The sequence below is a fragment of the Ornithorhynchus anatinus genome, chromosome X1 (assembly GCF_004115215.2).
Source record: "Ornithorhynchus anatinus isolate Pmale09 chromosome X1, mOrnAna1.pri.v4, whole genome shotgun sequence".
Lineage (NCBI taxonomy): Eukaryota > Metazoa > Chordata > Mammalia > Monotremata > Ornithorhynchidae > Ornithorhynchus > Ornithorhynchus anatinus.
In genome coordinates this window covers 60,893,777-60,912,293 of record NC_041749.1, presented here as the reverse complement: position 1 = coordinate 60,912,293, position 18,517 = coordinate 60,893,777, and the positions used below count along the sequence as shown (strand labels likewise).

The following is an 18,517-nucleotide window of genomic DNA, read 5'->3' as shown; positions in this document are numbered from 1 at the left end:
TTGTTCCGGACCTTTAACTCTTTCCTTAGGCCCCCTGTTCCTCCCCCTCCCCCATCTCTCACCCCTAATGATCTGGCCACCTATTTCCTCACGAAAATCAACACGATCAGGTCTGAGCTCCCCAAAGTCACCCCTCCGCCTCTCCCCTCCCCCCCACCAACCCCCTCCCCTACTTTCCCATCCTTCCCTGCAGTATCCTCAGAGGAGATCTCCTCCCTCCTCGCAAGTGCCACCCCCTCCACCTGCGCCTCGGACTCCATTCCCTCTCACCTTCTTAAAACCATCGCCCCTGCCCTCCTCCTTTCCTTAACTTCTATTTTTAACCACTCAATCTCCAAGGGCTCCTTCCCCTCTGCCTTCAAACATGCCCACGTCTCCCCCATCCTAAAAAAAACCCACTCTTGACCCCACTTCCCCCTCCAGTTATCGTCCTATCTCCCTACTACCCTTCCTTTCCAAAATCTTAGAACGAGTCGTCTACAATCGATGCCTAGAATTCCTTAACTCCCATTCTCTCCTAGACCCCCTCCAATCTGGCTTCCGTCCCCTCCACTCTACCGAGACTGCTCTCTCTAAGGTCACCCATGACCTCCTTCTTGCCAAATCCAATGGCTCCTACTCCATTCTGATCCTCCTTGACCTCTCTGCTGCCTTTGACACTGTCGACCATCCCCTCCTCCTCCATACCTTATCTCACCTTGGCTTCTGTCCTCTGTCCTCTCCTGGTTCTCCTCTTACCTCTCTGGCCGATCATTCTCGGTCTCCTACGCTGGAGCCTCCTCCCCCTCCCATCCTTTAACTGTTGGAGTTCCTCAAGGGTCAGTTCTTGGCCCTCTTCTGTTCTCCATTTACACTCACTCCCTCGGTGAACTCATCCGCTCTCACGGCTTTGACTACCATCTCTACGCAGATGACACGCAGATCTACAGCGTGGCTCACTGGAAAGAGCACGGGCTTTGGAGTGAGAGGTCATGGGTTCGAACCCCGGCTCTGCCACTTGCCAGCTGTGTGACTTTGGGCAAGTCACTTAACTTCTCGGTGCCTCAGTTCCCTCATCTGTAAAATGGGGATTAAGACTGTGAGCCCCACGTGGGACAACCTGATTCCCGTGTCTACCCCAGCGCTTAGAACAGTGCTCGGCACATAGTAAGCGCTTAACAAATACCAACATTATTATTATTATTATTATCTACATCTCCGCCCCTGTCCTCTCCCCCTCCCTTCAGGCTCGCATCTCCTCCTGCCTCCGGGACGTCTCCACCTGGATGTCGGCCCGCCACCTAAAACTCAACATGAGCAAGACTGAGCTCCTCATCTTCCCTCCCAAGCCCGGTCCGCTCCCAGACTTCTCCATCACCGTGGATGGCACGACCATCCTTCCCGTCCCGCAGGCCCGCAATCTCGGTGTTATCCTTGACTCGTCCCTCTCGTTCACCCCACACATCCTATCCGTTACCAAGACCTGCCGGTTTCACCTCTACAATATCGCCAAGATCCGCCCTTTCCTCTCCACCCAAACGGCTACCTTACTATTACGGGCTCTCGTTATATCCCGGCTAGACTACTGTGTCAGCCTTCTCTCTGACCTCCCTTCCTCCTCTCTCGCCCCGCTCCGGTCTATTCTTCACTCCGCTGCCCGGCTCATCTTCCTGCAGAAACGATCTGGGCATGTCACTCCCCTTCTTAAACAACTCCAGTGGTTGCCTATCGACCTCCGCTCCAAACAAAAACTCCTCACTCTAGGCTTCAAGGCTCTCCATCACCTTGCCCCTTCCTACCTCTCCTCCCTTCTCTCTTTCTACCGCCCACCCCGCACGCTCCGCTCCTCTGCCGCCCACCTCCTCGCCGTCCCTCGGTCTCGCCTATCCCGCCGTCGACCCCTGGGTCACGTCCTCCCGCGGTCCTGGAACGCCCTCCCTCCTCACCTCCGCCAAACTGATTCTCTTTCCCTCTTCAAAACCTTACTTAAAAATCACCTCCTCCAAGAGGCCTTCCCAGACTGAGCTCCTCTTCCCCCTCTACTCCCTTTGCCATCCCCCCTTTACCTCTCCGCAGCTAAAGCCTCATTTTCCCCTTTTCCCTCTGCTCCTCCACCTCTCCCTTCCCATCCCCACAGCACTGTACTCGTCCGCTCAACTGTATATATTTTCATTACCCTATTTATTTTGTTAATGAATTGTACATCGCCTTGATTCTATTTAGTTGCCATTGTTTTTACAAGATGTTCTTCCCCTTGACGCTGTTTAGTGCCATTGTTCTTGTCTGTCCGTCTCCCCCGATTAGACTGTAAGCCCGTCAAACGGCAGGGACTGTCTATCTGTTGCCGACTTGTTCATCCCAAGCGCTTAGTACAGTGCTCTGCACATAGTAAGCGCTCAATAAATACTATTGAATGAATAAATCCATGGAAGAGCTTCAGGATGGATATCATAGTGGGAACAAAAGAACTGTATTGCAAGTTGCAGCAAGCAAATAAAGCAAATATAGGACACTGAGTCAGAGAGACGGAGCAGACACACTACACTGAGCTATTTTAAATCATCACTGGAGATCTGTAGCTGAGCTCTCCAGTGGCTTCCTTCTTGCTAAAAGGCTTCCACTCAAGTGCTTCAGATCATGTAAGTTTGTTTAAGATGCATAATTCATGAAGGGTACATAACACCATCCTTGAATAACTTTTCACTCACCACCTGCTTGATAGGAATAGAACTGACAGAAGAGTGTGACTTCAGAAATCTGACATTATCATGGTATGTGTCGTGGGAAAGGGTCCGAGATAGTGATCTCTTCACTGTCTAAACCCCTTGATTATTGCTGCCAAGGAGTCTAATGGCATTGTATTTTCCACCAAGGAATATTGTTATCCTCTGTTATGTCCTTCAAAACCAAGAGGATAAAACAATGAAAATGCTGCTGAATAAACCACATTTTTAATCCCGTGTAAGTATGCCTAAAACAGGTACTAATTTTTCCAGAGGCCTGTTTGTGAGAGAAATATTAAAAATCCAAATCATGAATTATCTTCCGTTTCCAAATCATGCTCTAGCTGACATGAGCAAGGAAACTGTCCCCGAAGAGTTTATACATTTGCCTCGCTTCATCATTTCAATGTGTAACTATAGAGTAATAATTTAGGAATGATTTAGGAAGCAATGGGGTAGTAGCTGCTGTGAGACACAATGGAATTTTATTGGGGAATTCTATTATTAGAGTACTGAATTGTGTAAAATTTCTTTTCCTCAACAAACTTACATTATTTTTCCTGTGTGGCCAAACCAGCACCTTTATTCAATCTTGACCACATAATGGGTCCAAATAATAATCCTGTTTGTTGGGTTTTTTTTACCTTACCACCTTGTTCTTTTTTCTCTTTTTCCTATGGGCTCAGCAAAGACCCCTTACCATCCAAATTCCTCCAGTTGTCTTTGAAATTGCCCTGGTAGCCTCTTTCTATTTGTAGTGTTCTGCTGAGTATTTGCTTGGGTCACTTCTGCCTAAGGAAGAGACCCAGGAACACAGCCAAAACAACAGTGATTAAAACAAAGGATAAAATCAACACTCCATCAGTTCTTTCTTTTTTTCCCTCCCTCTCTCTCATTATTATTCACTTTTTTTCTCCCACTACAGCTCATTCTTCAGCTGACGTACACACTGTCCCTCTTTTTCAACTCTTCTTTCTCTGACCCTTTGTTCATGCACCTTCTCCTGGCTGGCATTTCCTTCCCCTTCAAATCCATTCAGACCATATTCTCTCCATCTTCAAAGTCCCCCCTGAAATCCCACCTCCTTCAGGAGGCACTCCCAAATTATGCTTTCTTCTCCTCAGGCCATAGTCTTCCAACTACAATAACAGCGAATATAATGATAATGATGATGGTAATAATATTTGATAGGTGCTTATTATGTGCCAAGATACGAGATAATCAGGTTCCACATGGGGCTCGCAGTCTAACTAGGAGGGAGAACAGGTATTGAATCCCCATTTGACAGGTGAGGAAACTGAGGCATAGAGAAGTGAAATGACTTGCCCAAGGTCACACAGCAGGCAGGTGGCAGAGCTGGGATTAGAACCCAGGTTCTCTGACTCCCAGGCCCACGCTCTTGCCAGTCAGCCACAATGTTATTACCTCAGCATTTATGCACTCACAGCCACCTGTAGCACTTTTGTACATTGCATAGTGGCTAGAGCATGGCCTGGGAGTCAGAAGGTCATGGGTTCCAATGTTGGCTCTGCCACTGGTCTGCTGTGTCAATTTGGGCAAGTCACTTAACTTTTCTGTGCCTCAGTTCCCTCATCTGTAAAATGGGTAGCATGGCTCAATGGAAAGAGCACGGGCTTGGGAGTCAGAGGTCATGGGTTCTAATTCCAGAGTTCTAATTCCGGCTCTGCCACTTGTCAGCTTTGTGACTTTGGGCAAATCACTTAACTTCTCTGTGCCTCAGTTCCCTCATCTATAAAATGTGTATTAAGACTGTGAACCCCACGTGGGACACCTGATTACCTTGTATCCTCCCCAGCACTTAGAACAATGCTTGGCACATAGTAAGCGCTTAACAAATACCAATATTATTATTTATTATTATCTGTAAAATGGGGATTGAGACTGTGATCCCACATGAGAAAGGGACTGTGTCCAACCCAATCTGCTTGTATCTGCCACAGGGCTTTTTACAGTGCCTGTCGCATAGTAAGGGCTTAGCAGATACCATAATTATTATTATTATTACCTATGGACATAATTACTCTGCTATATGAGCACTCATTCACCTATCCCTCTTTCTAATAAAGATTGGGATACTAAGATGCAACCTCAAAAGCAGAAACAGAGGAGTGAACATATTAGATCTGGGACACTGGCAGTAGACAGGCCAGTTTGACATACATCAATCACAACTAGGGTGCTCTTTCAAACAGAAGCCTTTGATTTGATCATGGTTTTAAGAAAGAGAATCAAGACAAATGAAAAATACAAAACTCAGAAAAAGATCATATTTACAGGATGTCTTCGCTTAAGATGCATGTTACCATGAACAGTTTACATTTCTAAATTTGCACCGTTTCAGTCTTACAAAACATTGGTTGGGACTTTATAACAAACATTAGCATGCTTTATGGCATTAGTTCCAGGGGTATTAGAGGTGGAGGCAGAGGAGAGGCAGAGAAGCTACAGGGAAATGAGGAAACAATTTTAAAAGCTGCGATGAGGTGGAGTGGGCTAAAGGGAGAAAATGTAAAGAGGGTTGGGGAAACAGAGTGGGAGAGAGGGTTACCAGGCAAAATCACCTGGAAGAATTTACACATCCATTTTACCTTAGGTGAAGTAAAATTCAGGCCTAATGGAGAATCTCTCTAACTCAATATAAATACAATAATGTTGCTATCTTATTGTATAAAATAGAGCCCACAATTCTGGGTAATTTTGCTAAACCTATGGTATTTGACTGTGGTTCAAGAACCAATAACCCATTTATGAGATTGGTCCTTTGAAAAAAATTGGTTCCAATGTCAACATTTCAACATAAAATGCACTTTTCAGGAGTCAATTGTGTTGTTTGTCCTACTACTGCCTGCACATTTGTTCAGGATGGAAGGAGTTGTCAATTTGTCAACCCTACTTGTCCTGTCTTATACTGTGGAGTCATCTCTGACCCATAGCAACTCCATGGACACATTTCTCCCAGAATGCCCCACCTCCATCTACAATCATTCTAGGATTGTATCCATAGAGTTTTCTTGGTAAAAAATGTGGCAGTGGTTTATCATTGCCTTCTTCCTAGTAAAAAGAGCATGGGCTTGGAAGTCAGAGGTTGTGGGTTCTAATTCCGGCTCCACCACTTGTCAGCTGTGTGACTTTGAGCAAGTCACTTAACTTCTCTGTGCCTCATTTACCTCATCTATAAAATGAGGATTAAGACTGTGAGCCCCACGTGGGGCAACCTGATAACCTTGTATTTACCCCATCGCTTAGAACAGTGTTTGGCACATAGTAAGGACTTAACAAATACCAAAAAAAACAACAAAAAAACAGTGCTTGGCACATAGTAAGTGCTTAACAAATACCATCATCATTATTATTATTATAAACTTGAGTTTCTGCCCTTGACTCTCTCCCATGCCACTGCTGCCCAGCAAGGGTGAGTTTTGACTTGTAGCAGATTGCCTTCCACTCACTAGCCACTGCCCAAGCTAGAAATGGAATGGATATACCTCTGCTTGACTCCCCTTCCCAAAGTTGAGACTGGTAGAGCACTGGAAACTCTCCAGGTGCAATCCTGAGAGGGGCAACCTTACTTAATCCTACTCATATAGTTATGTTCACTAGTGACTTCTTTGAATAAAATGCACGTTTGTGCATATTTTACATAATCAATCAATGGCTTTTGTTGAGCACTTACAGTGGACAGAGTACTGTACTAAGCATTTGAGAGAGTACAATACAGAGTTGGTGCACACATTCTCTGTCCACAGGGTCTATATATAGTTGTGCTTCATTTTCTAAACTGATATTCTACTAATGGCTAATATTTTTTGTTTTTTTTATTTTTACCATACCTGTTGTGGATTTACTATGTGTCAGGCATTGTACTAAGTGCTTGGTATCTACAAGCAAATCAGGTTGGACCCAATCTATGTCCCACATGGGGCTCCCAATCTCAATTCCCATTTTACAGATGAGTTAACAGGCACAGAGAAGTTTTAAGTGACTTGCTCAAAACCACACAACATACATGTGGCAGATCTGGGATTAGAACACAGGTCCTCTGACTCCTAGGCCCATGCTTTATCCACTAGGCCGTGCTATCTAGCTTAGAAAACAGGTGCACAACTGACTTCCTTTCCACACTATGTGATAATTCTTGGCTACGCTGATACTTTTTGTGAGAGAGCAAAGCCACAACCAGAAAGGAATGCTTCAAAATGGTGGCAGGAGGATTGGAGGGAAGGGAGCATGGACTTTAAAACCTCATGGTGCAATCATTTAAACAATCAATGCTTTTTATTGAGCACTTACTGTGAGCAGAGCACTGCATCAAGCTCTTGAGAGAGTAGAACAAAGGAGAGTTGGTAAACACTATTCCCTGTCCACAATGAGCTCCTCCTCTCTCACCCCGCTCCAGTCTATTCTTCACTCCGCTGCCCGGCTCATCTTCCTGCAGAAACAATCTGGGCATGTCACTCCCCTTCATAAACACCTCCAGTGGTTGCCTATCAACCTCCGCTCCAAACAAAAACTCCTCACTTTAGGCTTCAAGGCTCTCCATCACCTTGCCCCCTCCTACCTCTCCTCCCTTCTCTCTTTCTACTGCCCACCCCGCACGCTCCGCTCCTCTGCCGCCCACCTCCTCACCGTTCCTCAGTCTCGCCTATCCCGCCGTCGATCCCTGGGCCACGTCCTCCCGCGGTCCTGGAATGCTCTCCCTCCTCACCTCCACCAAACTAATTCTCTTCTCCTCTTCAAAACCCTACTTAAAACTCACCTCCTCCGAGAGGCCTTCCCAGACTGAGCTCCCCTTCTCCCTCTACTCCCTCTACCGCCTCCCCTTCACCTCTCTGCTGCTAAACCCTCTTTTCCCCCCATTTTCCTCTGCTCCTCCCCCTCTCCCTTCCCATCCCCTCAGCACTGTACTCGTCTGCTCAACTGTATATATTTTCATTACCCTATTTATTTTGTTAATGAAATGTACATTGCCTTGATTCTATTTAGTTGTCATTGTTTTTACGAGATGTTCTTCCCCTTGACTCTATTTACTGCCATTGTTTTTGTCTGCCTGTCTCCCCGATTAGACTGTAAGCCCGTCAAACGGCAGGGACTGTCTCTATCTGTTGCCGACTTGTTCATTCCAAGTGCTTAGTACAGTGCTCTGCACATAGTAAGCACTCAATAAATACTATTGAATGAATGAATAAGCTTACAATCTAGGAGAGAAAGATAGAAATTAGTATAAATAAATAATTTACAATATATAATTTATAGATATGTACATAAATGCTGTGGGGCTGGGGGTGGGGCAAATAACGAATGCCCAAAGGTCACAGATCTAATGCAGAAGAGAGAGGGAGCTGGGGAAAAGACTTCATTCATTCAATCATATTTATTGAGCGCTTACTGTGAGCAGAGCACTATACTATGCTCTTGGAAAGTACAATTTGCAAACAGATAGAGACAAACCCTACCCAACAGTGGGCTCACAGTCTAGAAGGAGGAGACAAACAACAAAACAAAACAAGTAGACAGACATCAATAGCATCAAAATAAGTAAATAGAATTATAGATTTATACACATCATTAATAAAATAGAATAATAAATATGTACAAATATACACAAGTGCTGTGGGGCGGGGAAGGGGTTAGAGCAGAGGGAGGAAGGGGAGGAGGAGCAGAAGAATAATAATGTTGGTATTTGTTAAGTGCTTACTATGTGCAGAGCACTGTTCTAAGTGCTGGGGTAGACACAGGGTAATCAGGTTGTCCCATGTGAGGCTCACAGAGGGGGCCTCAGTCTGGGAAGGCCTCCTGAAAATCATGAGCTCTCAGTAGGGCTTTGAAGTGGGGGAAAGAGTGCTACTTTAGCGGATGAGAGAAGGGTGGGCATTCCAGGCCAGAGGTAGGACGTGGGCGAGGGGTCGACGGCAGGACAGGCGAGAACGAGGCACAGTGAGGGGGTTAGCGGCAGAGGAGCAGAGTGAGCGAGCTGGGCTATAGAAGGAGATAAGCCAATAGTGATGAGTTTTTGCTTCATATGAAGGTTGATAGGCAGCCACTGGAGATTTTTGGAGGGGGGGTGACATGCCCAGAGCGTTTCTGTAGAAAGATAATCCAGGCAGCAGAGTGAAGTATAGACTGAAGCTGGGAGAGACAGGAGGATGGGAGATGAGAAAGGAGGCTGATGCAGTAATCCAGTCGGGATATGATGAGAGATTGTACTAATAAGGTAGACGTTTGGATGGGGAAGGACTCTTGGAGGACTTGTGACCTTAATAAGGATTGACTGAGTAGGCAAAACTAACCCCTGTGCCCTTGGGGTTTGTAGATTTACCTGTTCTTCCTACCTTGCAACTCTCTTGCCAGTCTTTTGGTCAGACCTGTTTGAAAGGATTTCAAAGCACACCACTTTGGCTTTGAATTCCCTAACACTTCTCATTGTTCTTCCATCATCATCATCAATGGTAATTACTGAGTACTTACTATGTGCAGAGCACTGCACTAGGCACTTGTGAGAGTACAACATAACAGAGCCGGCAGATACATTCCCTGCCCACAATGAGCTTACCATCTAGAGGGGGAGACAGACATTAATAATAATTTCTAATGTATAATATAAAGATCTGGACATAAATGCTGTGGGGTTGAGAGTAGGGCAAATATCAATGCCCAGAGGTCACATATCCAAGTACATAGAGGACGCAGAAAGGAGAAAGAGCTGGGGAAAAGAGGGCTCAATTGGGGAAGGCCTCTTGGAGGACATGGGACTTAATAGGGCTTTGAATGCAGGGAGAGTGCTGGTCTGGCATATACAGTGGGGGAGGAAGTTCCAGGCAAGGGAGGATTCATTCATTCAATCATATTTATTGAGCACATTAAATCTCAACTTTGGTCATCAACTAGTTTGGGAATTTGATATGGCCATGATTACTGGGGCTTTCACAGAGGTCTTGATTGCAATATGACCGGAGTTTCTAATCTCATACCTTCCTCTAAATACAGGATGCTCACTTTGATCCTAGTTTAGCAAAACAGCCCCCCATTCCAATCTCATTAAGCAAAAGCTTCAACCAGGGCTTGTTTCTGCTTCAGAGGCTGCCTTTTGGAATTCTGATACTCATAAAGTCTCTGGTCACAGAGAACCACACCATAAAACAGAAAATGAGACTCACAAACATATCTGGATCATCTTTACAAGTGCTTATTATTTTCTATGGTTTGTTTTAATATTTACTTTTCCCTTTAATGCTAACAAGTTGACCAGAGAATGGCCTGCAGGATTTTATGGGCAGACAGTGCTCAACTCTTTTCAAATTGAACCGGGGATATGGATTAACCATTGCTATTGTTCTTTTCACACCCTACACATGAGAGATACTGTTAGGGCTGAGAAATATGAGATAACTCAAAATGTTTTCAACCTACCTGCTCCATCAATCAATCATTCCATCCGTGGTATTTATTGAGTGATTAATAATGATGGTATTTGTTAAACGCTTACTATGCGCAAAGCACTGTTCTAAGCGCTGGGGGGATACAGGGTGATCAGGTTGTCCCACATGGGGCTCACAGTCTTAATCCCTGTTCTAGAAAAGAGAATGGAACTAAAACGGCAGTGAGGATTCGAACCCAAGGTGGTGACGCAAGCAAGGAAAAGTAACACTCAGAGACAGTGCTGGATAGATCAGAAAAGGGAGGAATATGACTGAGTGCCCGTTCACCTCCAGAGAGGTACGAGTGACACAACAGCCCCCCCTCCTGTTTGGCTGGGCCTTTGTTTGCAACATATAGGAGAAATAGCCAATCACAAAAGAACTCAGACAAGTGTGTTTTCTTCAGTGACAAAAGAGACTCTTCAAGCAGGCCTTATCTGTTTTGGGTAAGAAGCAATCTCCTGTCCTAGCAGGCCTTATCTGTTTTGGGTAAGAAGCAATCTCCTGTCCCCCGGAATTTGGAATTTGCAGATGTGATATACATCCCACCTGAAATGGGGGACTTTCTGAGACAAAAATCAATCAATCGATCGATCTGTGGTATTTATTGTTTTCTATGTGCAGAGCACCATACGAAGTGCTTGGGTGAGTACAATACAACAGAGTTGGTAGACATGTTCACTGCTCACAAGGATCTTACAGTCTAGAGGAGCAGACAGACATTAAAATAAATCATGGATATGTACTTAAGTGCTGTGGGGCTGAAGGTGGAGTTAATATCTAGTGCTCAAAAGGTACAGATCCATACAGATCCACGTGTATAGGTGACACATAAGGAAGAGGGTCTAGGAGAAAAGATGGCTTAATCAGGGAAGGCCTATTAGAGATGTTACTTTAATAAGGCTCTGAAGGTGGGGAGAGTGGTGGTCTGTCATATATGAAGAGGGACAATGTGTACAAGGGGTCAGCCTCAAGATAGACAAGATTGAGGTACAGTGAGTAGATTGGCTTTGAAGAACAAGCAATCAATCAATCGTATTTATTGAGAACTTACTGTGTGCAGAGTAAAGTATTAAGTGCTTGGGAGAGTACAGTTTAACAGAGTTGGTAGACATGTTCCATACCCACAATGAGCTTGGGGGAGATAGGCATTATAGATTATGGTAATGTAAATAAATGCTGGAGGACTGAAGGAGGGGTGAATAAAGAGTACAAATCCAAGTGCAAGACCAATGCAGAAGCTCTTTATGGGCATGGAATGTGTCTGTTGTATTCTCCCAAGCTCTAGGTTCAGTGCTCTGCACATAGTAATCGCTCAATAAATACCACTGATTGATTGATTTATGGAATGGGAAAAAAGGAAATGAGGACCTAATTGGGGAAAGCCCCTTGGAGGAACTGTGCCTTCTATAAGGCTTTGAAGGTAGGGAGAGTGAAGAGTGCAGACTGGGTTGCAGTATGAAATCAGCAAGGTGAGATAGGAAGGGGTGAGCTGATTGGGTGTTTTAAAGTCAATGCTAAGGAGTTTGTATTTGATTTGGAAGTGTATGGGCAACCATTGGAGGATTCTGAGGAAGGGGAAGATGTGAACTAAACGATTTTTTTTTTGAGTAAAATGATCTGGGCAGCAGAGTGAAGTATGGTCTGAGGTTGGGAGGACAAGAGAAAGGGAGGTTAGCAAGGAGGCTGATGCAGTAGTCAAGGAGGGATAGGATAAGTTCTTGGAACAGCATTATAGCAGTTAGGATGAAGAAGAAAGAGGATTTTAGCGATTTTGTGAAAGTTGAATTGACAGGATTAGGTGACAGTGAATATATGGGTTGAGTGAGAGAGATGAGTCAAGGATAATGCAAAAGTTACAGGCTTGTGAAACAGGGAGGATGGTGGTGATGTCTACAGTGATATAGGGACAACAGGGTTGCATATGCGGGACAACAGGGTTTGGGTGGGAAGATGAGGCATGTTAAGTTTTGGGCATGTTAAGTTTGAGGTGTTGACAGGACACTCAGATAGAGATGTCCTGAAGGCTGCAGAGGAGAGAGGTCAGGGCTGGAGAGGTAGATTAGGGAATCATCTGTGTAGAAATGGCCATTTAAGCAATGGGAGCGAATGAGTTCTCCAAGGGAGTGGGTGTAAATGGAGAATAGAAGGAGACCCAGAATTGAGCTTTGAGAGACTCCCACAGTTAGAGGGTGAGAGGCAGAGGAAGAACTGGCAAAAGAGACTGAGAAGAAGTGGCCAGAGAGATGGGAGGAGAACCAGGAGAGGACAGTGTCAGTAAAGCCAAGGTTAGATAGTGTTTTCAAGAGAAAAAGGGGTAATCCACATTGTGCAAAACAGTTTAAGAGGCTGAGGAGGATTAGGATGGAGTAGGAGACATTGGATTTGTCAAGGAGGAGATCATTGGTGAACTATGAGAGGGCAGTTTCCTTGGAGTGAAGAAGGCAGAATCCAGATTGGAGGGGGTCAAGGAGAGGATTGGAGAAGGGGAAGTGGTGGCAACTGGTGTAGACAACTAATTCAAGGAGCTTGGAGAGGAATGGTAGGAGGGGAATGTGGCCATAACTGGAGGGGTCCTCAAGGTCTTGAAAGGGTACTTGAGCATGTTCGAAAGCAGTGGGGAAGAAGCCATTGGAAAGTGAAAGGTTGAAGATGATGGTCAGGGAGGGAAGAAGGGAAGGAGCAAATGTTTTGATTAGGTGTGAAGGGATGGGGCAGAGGCACAGGTGGAGAGGTAGATTTTGAGAGGAGGCAGGAGATCTCTTGAGATTCTGTTGGGAAAGATGGGAGAGTCAAAGAAGGGACAGGAGGAGGGAGGGACTGGAGAGCAGCAGGGGATAATTTAGGAAATCACGCCTGATGGTTTCACACAGTCATGCCACAAAATCCTCGTTATTCATCATAGCCAGATGTCTATCTGACTTGGATACCATGTTGCCATTTCTTGTGGTTCTGGAGAGCCATATCAATCTTTTAGCTGCCAGTGTGTTTACCAACAAACCCTATTTATATTTGCTGAGTGAATAATTTTCCATCAAATGTCTAATACTCAGGAGCCATTTTAAGTGTCCTCCATTGAGCTCCCTGCTAGTGGGATATCTCATTCACCATCATCTTTCCTTTTGGGCAGCCATAGAGAATTCAAGTGCCCTGGCTTAATTACCTGTTACTGAGAGTACACTCTCTTTATCAAAGGGATTAGAACCAAATCTTACAGTGTCTGTAATTGCTGAAATATTTATTCACCTTTCTTGTAAAAGTTTATGCAAGGGATCAATATGCCTAGTAAATGATTCTATATAAATGCTTATTTTTACTTATTTATTGTTCAGTAGAAGATTATTCTATCATGAAAATTGGGTAGAACACCAGAGAGACAGTAGCCAGGTGATATTCCAGTAACTACACTGATGATTAAAGAAGAATGCTGGGCAATTACTGGCACTCCATCTTCTCCCTTGACAATCCTGCCTCCGTCCCCTCACTCACGCTGGTCCCCTGGCCTGAAACTCCTTAATCCCTCCCACAAATATGACAGACCACAGTTTTTGCCATATTCAAAGCCCTCCAAAAATCCCACTTTTTTTAACAAGTCTTCCCCGCAACTTCCTAATCCTCTGAGTCATATTAACTCAAAAGCTACCTCTAGCACATACCCTCAGCACTTGTGTACACACACACACATATGTCTATATGAGCCACTATTATAGTCAAGTATTTATTTTCATTACTGTATTTGTAAACATTTCTATGTCTGCCTCCTTTATTGGAGTATAAACTTTTTGTGGATAGGGAATGTATCTTGTGTGTCTGCAGCACTTTCTCAAGTGATTAGTAGATTGCATTGCACCCACAAAGCCCATTACCAGTACAAGTAATACGTACATGACATTGAGAATTTTGAGTCTACAACAGTGAATGCAAATTTATCACACTCATCCTCTGCCGTTATAAATGTACCCAGCATTGGTCCAGCTTATCCCTCGGTGCCAAATAGAGTTTGTAATCAGCCCTCCTCCTTTCCTCAATATGGCTAGCATGGCACATAAAACCCCCCATTTCCTGGGAAATGCAATCCCAGGGCACATTTCTTAGGGTTCTAATCAAAACAAGTATACACTAAATGCAAGAATGGAAGCACCTACCATTTTCAGTGCTGCTCTGATTTCAAAATGGGTGGCCAAAAGCCCAAGCTTCAAAAGTTGAAATTGCTTAGAAAAAGCCAGGGCCATTAACAAATCCTTCCAGATCTCAAGTGAACCACACTTCTAGAACCCAGGGACCCTGGGGCTCCCGGCTAGGTGTCCCAATATGTGGATCTAATCACAGAAACCTCTTCTGTCAAATTAGTACTAGCAATTTCTGGAAGGGAGCCAACTTAGGAAATTGTAGGACTGCCACTAACATCCAGCAATCAACAATCAATCCCCTTGGAACTTGAGGAAAGATCACAGGTAAAATTCCTCACTTGCCCCCCTCCTTATTTTGTCTCACTGCTGGAGGGAAAAAGGAGCCTGTTGGGTCTCCTCTGGAAAAAAAGAATGGCCCCCTAGGGTTGCTATATATTTATTCAAAAATGCTGCAAGCATGGCAGGTTGCGCATTAGCACCACAGGTGCTACAAACCTTGATACACACTGTAAATCCACATAGTAGGAAAGGGGCTAAGATTCTCTTGGTAGGAGCTCAAGGTTGAGAACTTCAAGAATGATAACTTTTCTTTCATAACAACTCCCTTAAGAAAACAATGAAAACATTCTTTATACCTCAGTTATAGTCCATCACCCAGGTATCACAGGCCTTAAAAGAACTGAATTCTATTTGTGGAGAGGGGAAATGAAATTTAAAGGGGACAGGATGAGGGACAGATTCTGGTCTGAGTTATGTGTTCCCAAATGATCAGAGGGGCAATGACAATGAGGAGGGCATGGATCCCATTTGGTATTCAAGAATTTTGGATGGTGCTTGATGCTGAGTAAACACTATTTAAGGTTTATAGTTTGTAGAATCTGCAGGTCAGATAAAAAAAAATTAAACAATGGCACCACCTCATGCAGAAGGGGGGAAGGAAAACTGCTGGAGTGCAGTTAGTCAATCAACCATATTTACTGAGTGCTTACTGTGTGAATAGCTCTATACTAAATGCTTGGGAGAGTAAAATATAACAATAAATAGACGCATTCCCTGCCCATAACGAGCTTACAGTCTAGAGGGGGAGATAGACATTAATATAAACAAAATTACAGATACATACCTAAGTGTTGTCGGGCTGGCAGGGGGGATGAATAAAGGGAGCAAGTCAGGGTGATGCAGAAGGGAATGGGAGAAGAGTAAAGGAGGGCTTAATCAGGGAAGGCCTCTTGGAGGAGATGTGCCTTCAATAAAGCTTCCAAGAGGGAGAGAGTAATCCTCTGTTGGATTTGAGGAGGGTGTTCCAGGCCAGAGGCAGGAAATGGGGAGTGCAAAGAGGGAGGAGGGAAGGGGAGGGATCGACTGACCTTTAGCAACTAAACTTAACACTGGGAGAAGAGTTTATGTTTGCTTTGCTAAGTCAGTAATAGTTTAGGATGGATGCATCCCCAAGTTGCACATATTGTAAAAGGTTCATAATTTGGGGTTCACTAGTACGTTTTTTCTATTATTGGCTGTAAGCTTGTTGTGGGCATAGAATGCATTTGTTTATGGTTATAGCATACTCTCCCAAACGCTTAGAACAGTGCTTCACACACAATAAGTGCTCAATAAATGTGACATTGAATGAACGAATGCTCTGCACACAATAAGCACTTAATACATAGGAGTGAATAAATGAATGAATGAATGAATTGTCAATTAGAGAAGCAGGCTGGCCTAGTGGAAAGAGAATGGGCTTGACTCAGTGGACCTGGGTTCTAATACCAGCTCTGCCACTTGTCTGCTATGTGACTTTGGGTAAGTCACTTAACTTCTCTGAGCCTCAGTTTCCTCATCTGGAAAATAGGGTTTTGGCCGTGAGCCCCATGTGGTACAAAGATAGTGTCCAACCTGAGAAGCAGCATGGTCTAGTGGAAAGAACACAGGCCTGGGAGTCAGAGGACCTGAGTTCTAATCCCAGCTCTGCCACTTGTCTGCTGTGTGACCTTGGGCAAGTCAAGTCTCAACTTCTCTGTGCCTTATTTTCCTTATCTGTACAGTGGGAATTAAATCCTACTCCCTTTTACTTAGACTGTAAGCCCCATGTGAGACAGGGACTGTGTCCAATGTGATTATCTAGAATCTACTCCAGCCCTTAGAACAGTGTTTGACACTTATCAAGAACATCATTATTATCCTGTACCTACCCCAACACTTAGTACAGTGCTCAGCACATACCTAGCACTTAAACATCCCAACTTCTATTATTATTATTAATAATACTATTTTAGCCTATCTTTTAGTTCTTGTTAACTTCTCTTGGTCTCAATATATACTCCCATTTAGATGGTAAGGCCATTTTCTGGAGGGGGGAGGGAGGTAGCTGAATAAAAAAGTATTTAAAACATAAAAATTGTGGTATTTGTTAAGTGCTTACTATATTCCAGGTACTGTACTAAGCAGTGGGGTGAATACAAGCAAATCAGGTTAGACACAGGCCCTGTCCCAAGTGGGGCTCGCAGTCTCAATCCCCATTTTACAGATGAGGTAAATGAGGCACAAAGAAGTTAAGTGACTTTCCCAAGGTCATACAGCAGACACTCACCTTATCCCACCTGGATTACTGTATCAGCCTCCTTGCTGACCTCCCAGCCTCCTGTCTCTCCCCACTCCGGTCCATACTTCACGCAGCTGCCCAGATCATTTTTCTACAAAAATGTTCAGGACATGTCACTTCCCTCCTCAAAAACCTCCAGTGGTTCCCCATCCACCTCCATAACAAACAAGAACTCCTCACCATTGGCTTTAAAGCACTCCATCATCTTGCCCCTTCCTACCTCACCTCACTTCTCTCCTTCTACAATCCAGCTCACACACTTCACTCCTCTAGTGCTAACATTCTCACTGTTCCTTGATCTCTCCTGTCCCACCACTAACTTCTAGTCCACATCCTGCCTCTGGCCCTCCCTCCTTAAATCCGACAGGCAATTACTCTTCCCCCCTTTCAAAGCCTTATTGAAGGCACACCTCCTTCAAGAGGCCTTCCCAGACTAAGCCCCACTTTTCCTCATCTCCCACTCCCTTCTGTGTCACCCTGACTTACTCCCTTTGATGATGATGATGGCATTTATTAAGCACTTACTATGTGCAAAGCACTGTTCTAAGCACTGGGGGTGATACAAGGTGATCGGGTTGTCCCACGTGGGGCTCACAGTCTTAATCCCCATTTTACAGATGAGGGAACTGAGGCACAGAGAAGTGAAGTGACTTGCCCAAAGTCACACAGCTGACAAGCGGCAGAGGCGGTTTTAGAACTCATAACCTCTGACTCCCAAGCCCAGGCTCTTTCCACTGAGCCACACACCTTTGCTCTTCCCCCCTCCCAACCTCACAGCACTTATGTACATATCTGTAATTTTATTTGTTTGCACTGATGTCTGTCTCACCCCCCACAACCCTAGACTGTAAGCTCATTGTGGACAGGGAATATCACTGTTTATTGTTGTGTTGTACTTTCCCAAGTGCTTAGTACAGTGCTCTGCACACAGTAACTGCTCAATAAATGCTACTGAATGAATGAAATGAATGAAGTGGCAGAGCCAGGATTAGAACACCCATGACCTTCTAACTCCCAGGCCCATTCTCTATCCACTAGGCCATTCATCAGCATATTCAGTGTCATTTTTTGCACATTGGAAGCACTTAATGAATGCTATTTTTGTTTAAAAAGTTATCAAGATTAATATTAATTTAGTGAACTGAACATACAGTTTCAACAACTTGGATCCTCTGAGATTTGAATTATTCATCTTATTCAATCCACTCTTACTAGTCTCCACCTGAGAGAGTACAATTTCTTAGCCCAGCCCCTATTTTCCAACCATTAACATTTATTTTCCAGGCTCCAAAGAGTTTTCTGGGCATTAGTGTCTATTGTTTCACTCTAATTCTGCTGGTGAGGAACAGTGGGACAAATTAGAAATGTTTTATATGTATGCCTGTGGAGTTTTGTCCTTCTGAGTCAAAGATGTCATGCCACTGACAGTAAGATATTTATCAGCATGTGGGAATGTGATTGACAAGACCAAGTCTGGAGAGTCCTTTAACATCATGAGCATAAAAAGATTTTCCCTTTGCTAGGCCGTAGCATTTATTACCCACAGTTTTTGACATAGTTCTTGTTTCTCCCTCTTGGAAGCACAATCTTCCCAAAACCTGTTTTAATAGTCGCTCCATTTCTAATTGTCAATCAATCACATTTAATAAT

General features: G+C 44.3%; 1 non-coding gene across 1 annotated transcript; it reads right to left on the bottom strand.

Annotated features, from left to right (window-relative positions):
• Positions 1–6,145: 6,145 nt before the first annotated feature.
• LOC114806916 lies at positions 6,146–6,283 on the bottom strand. Its single transcript, XR_003754969.1, has one exon. It is a non-coding gene; the product is annotated as a small nucleolar RNA SNORA7 (small nucleolar RNA).
• Positions 6,284–18,517: the final 12,234 nt, after the last annotated feature.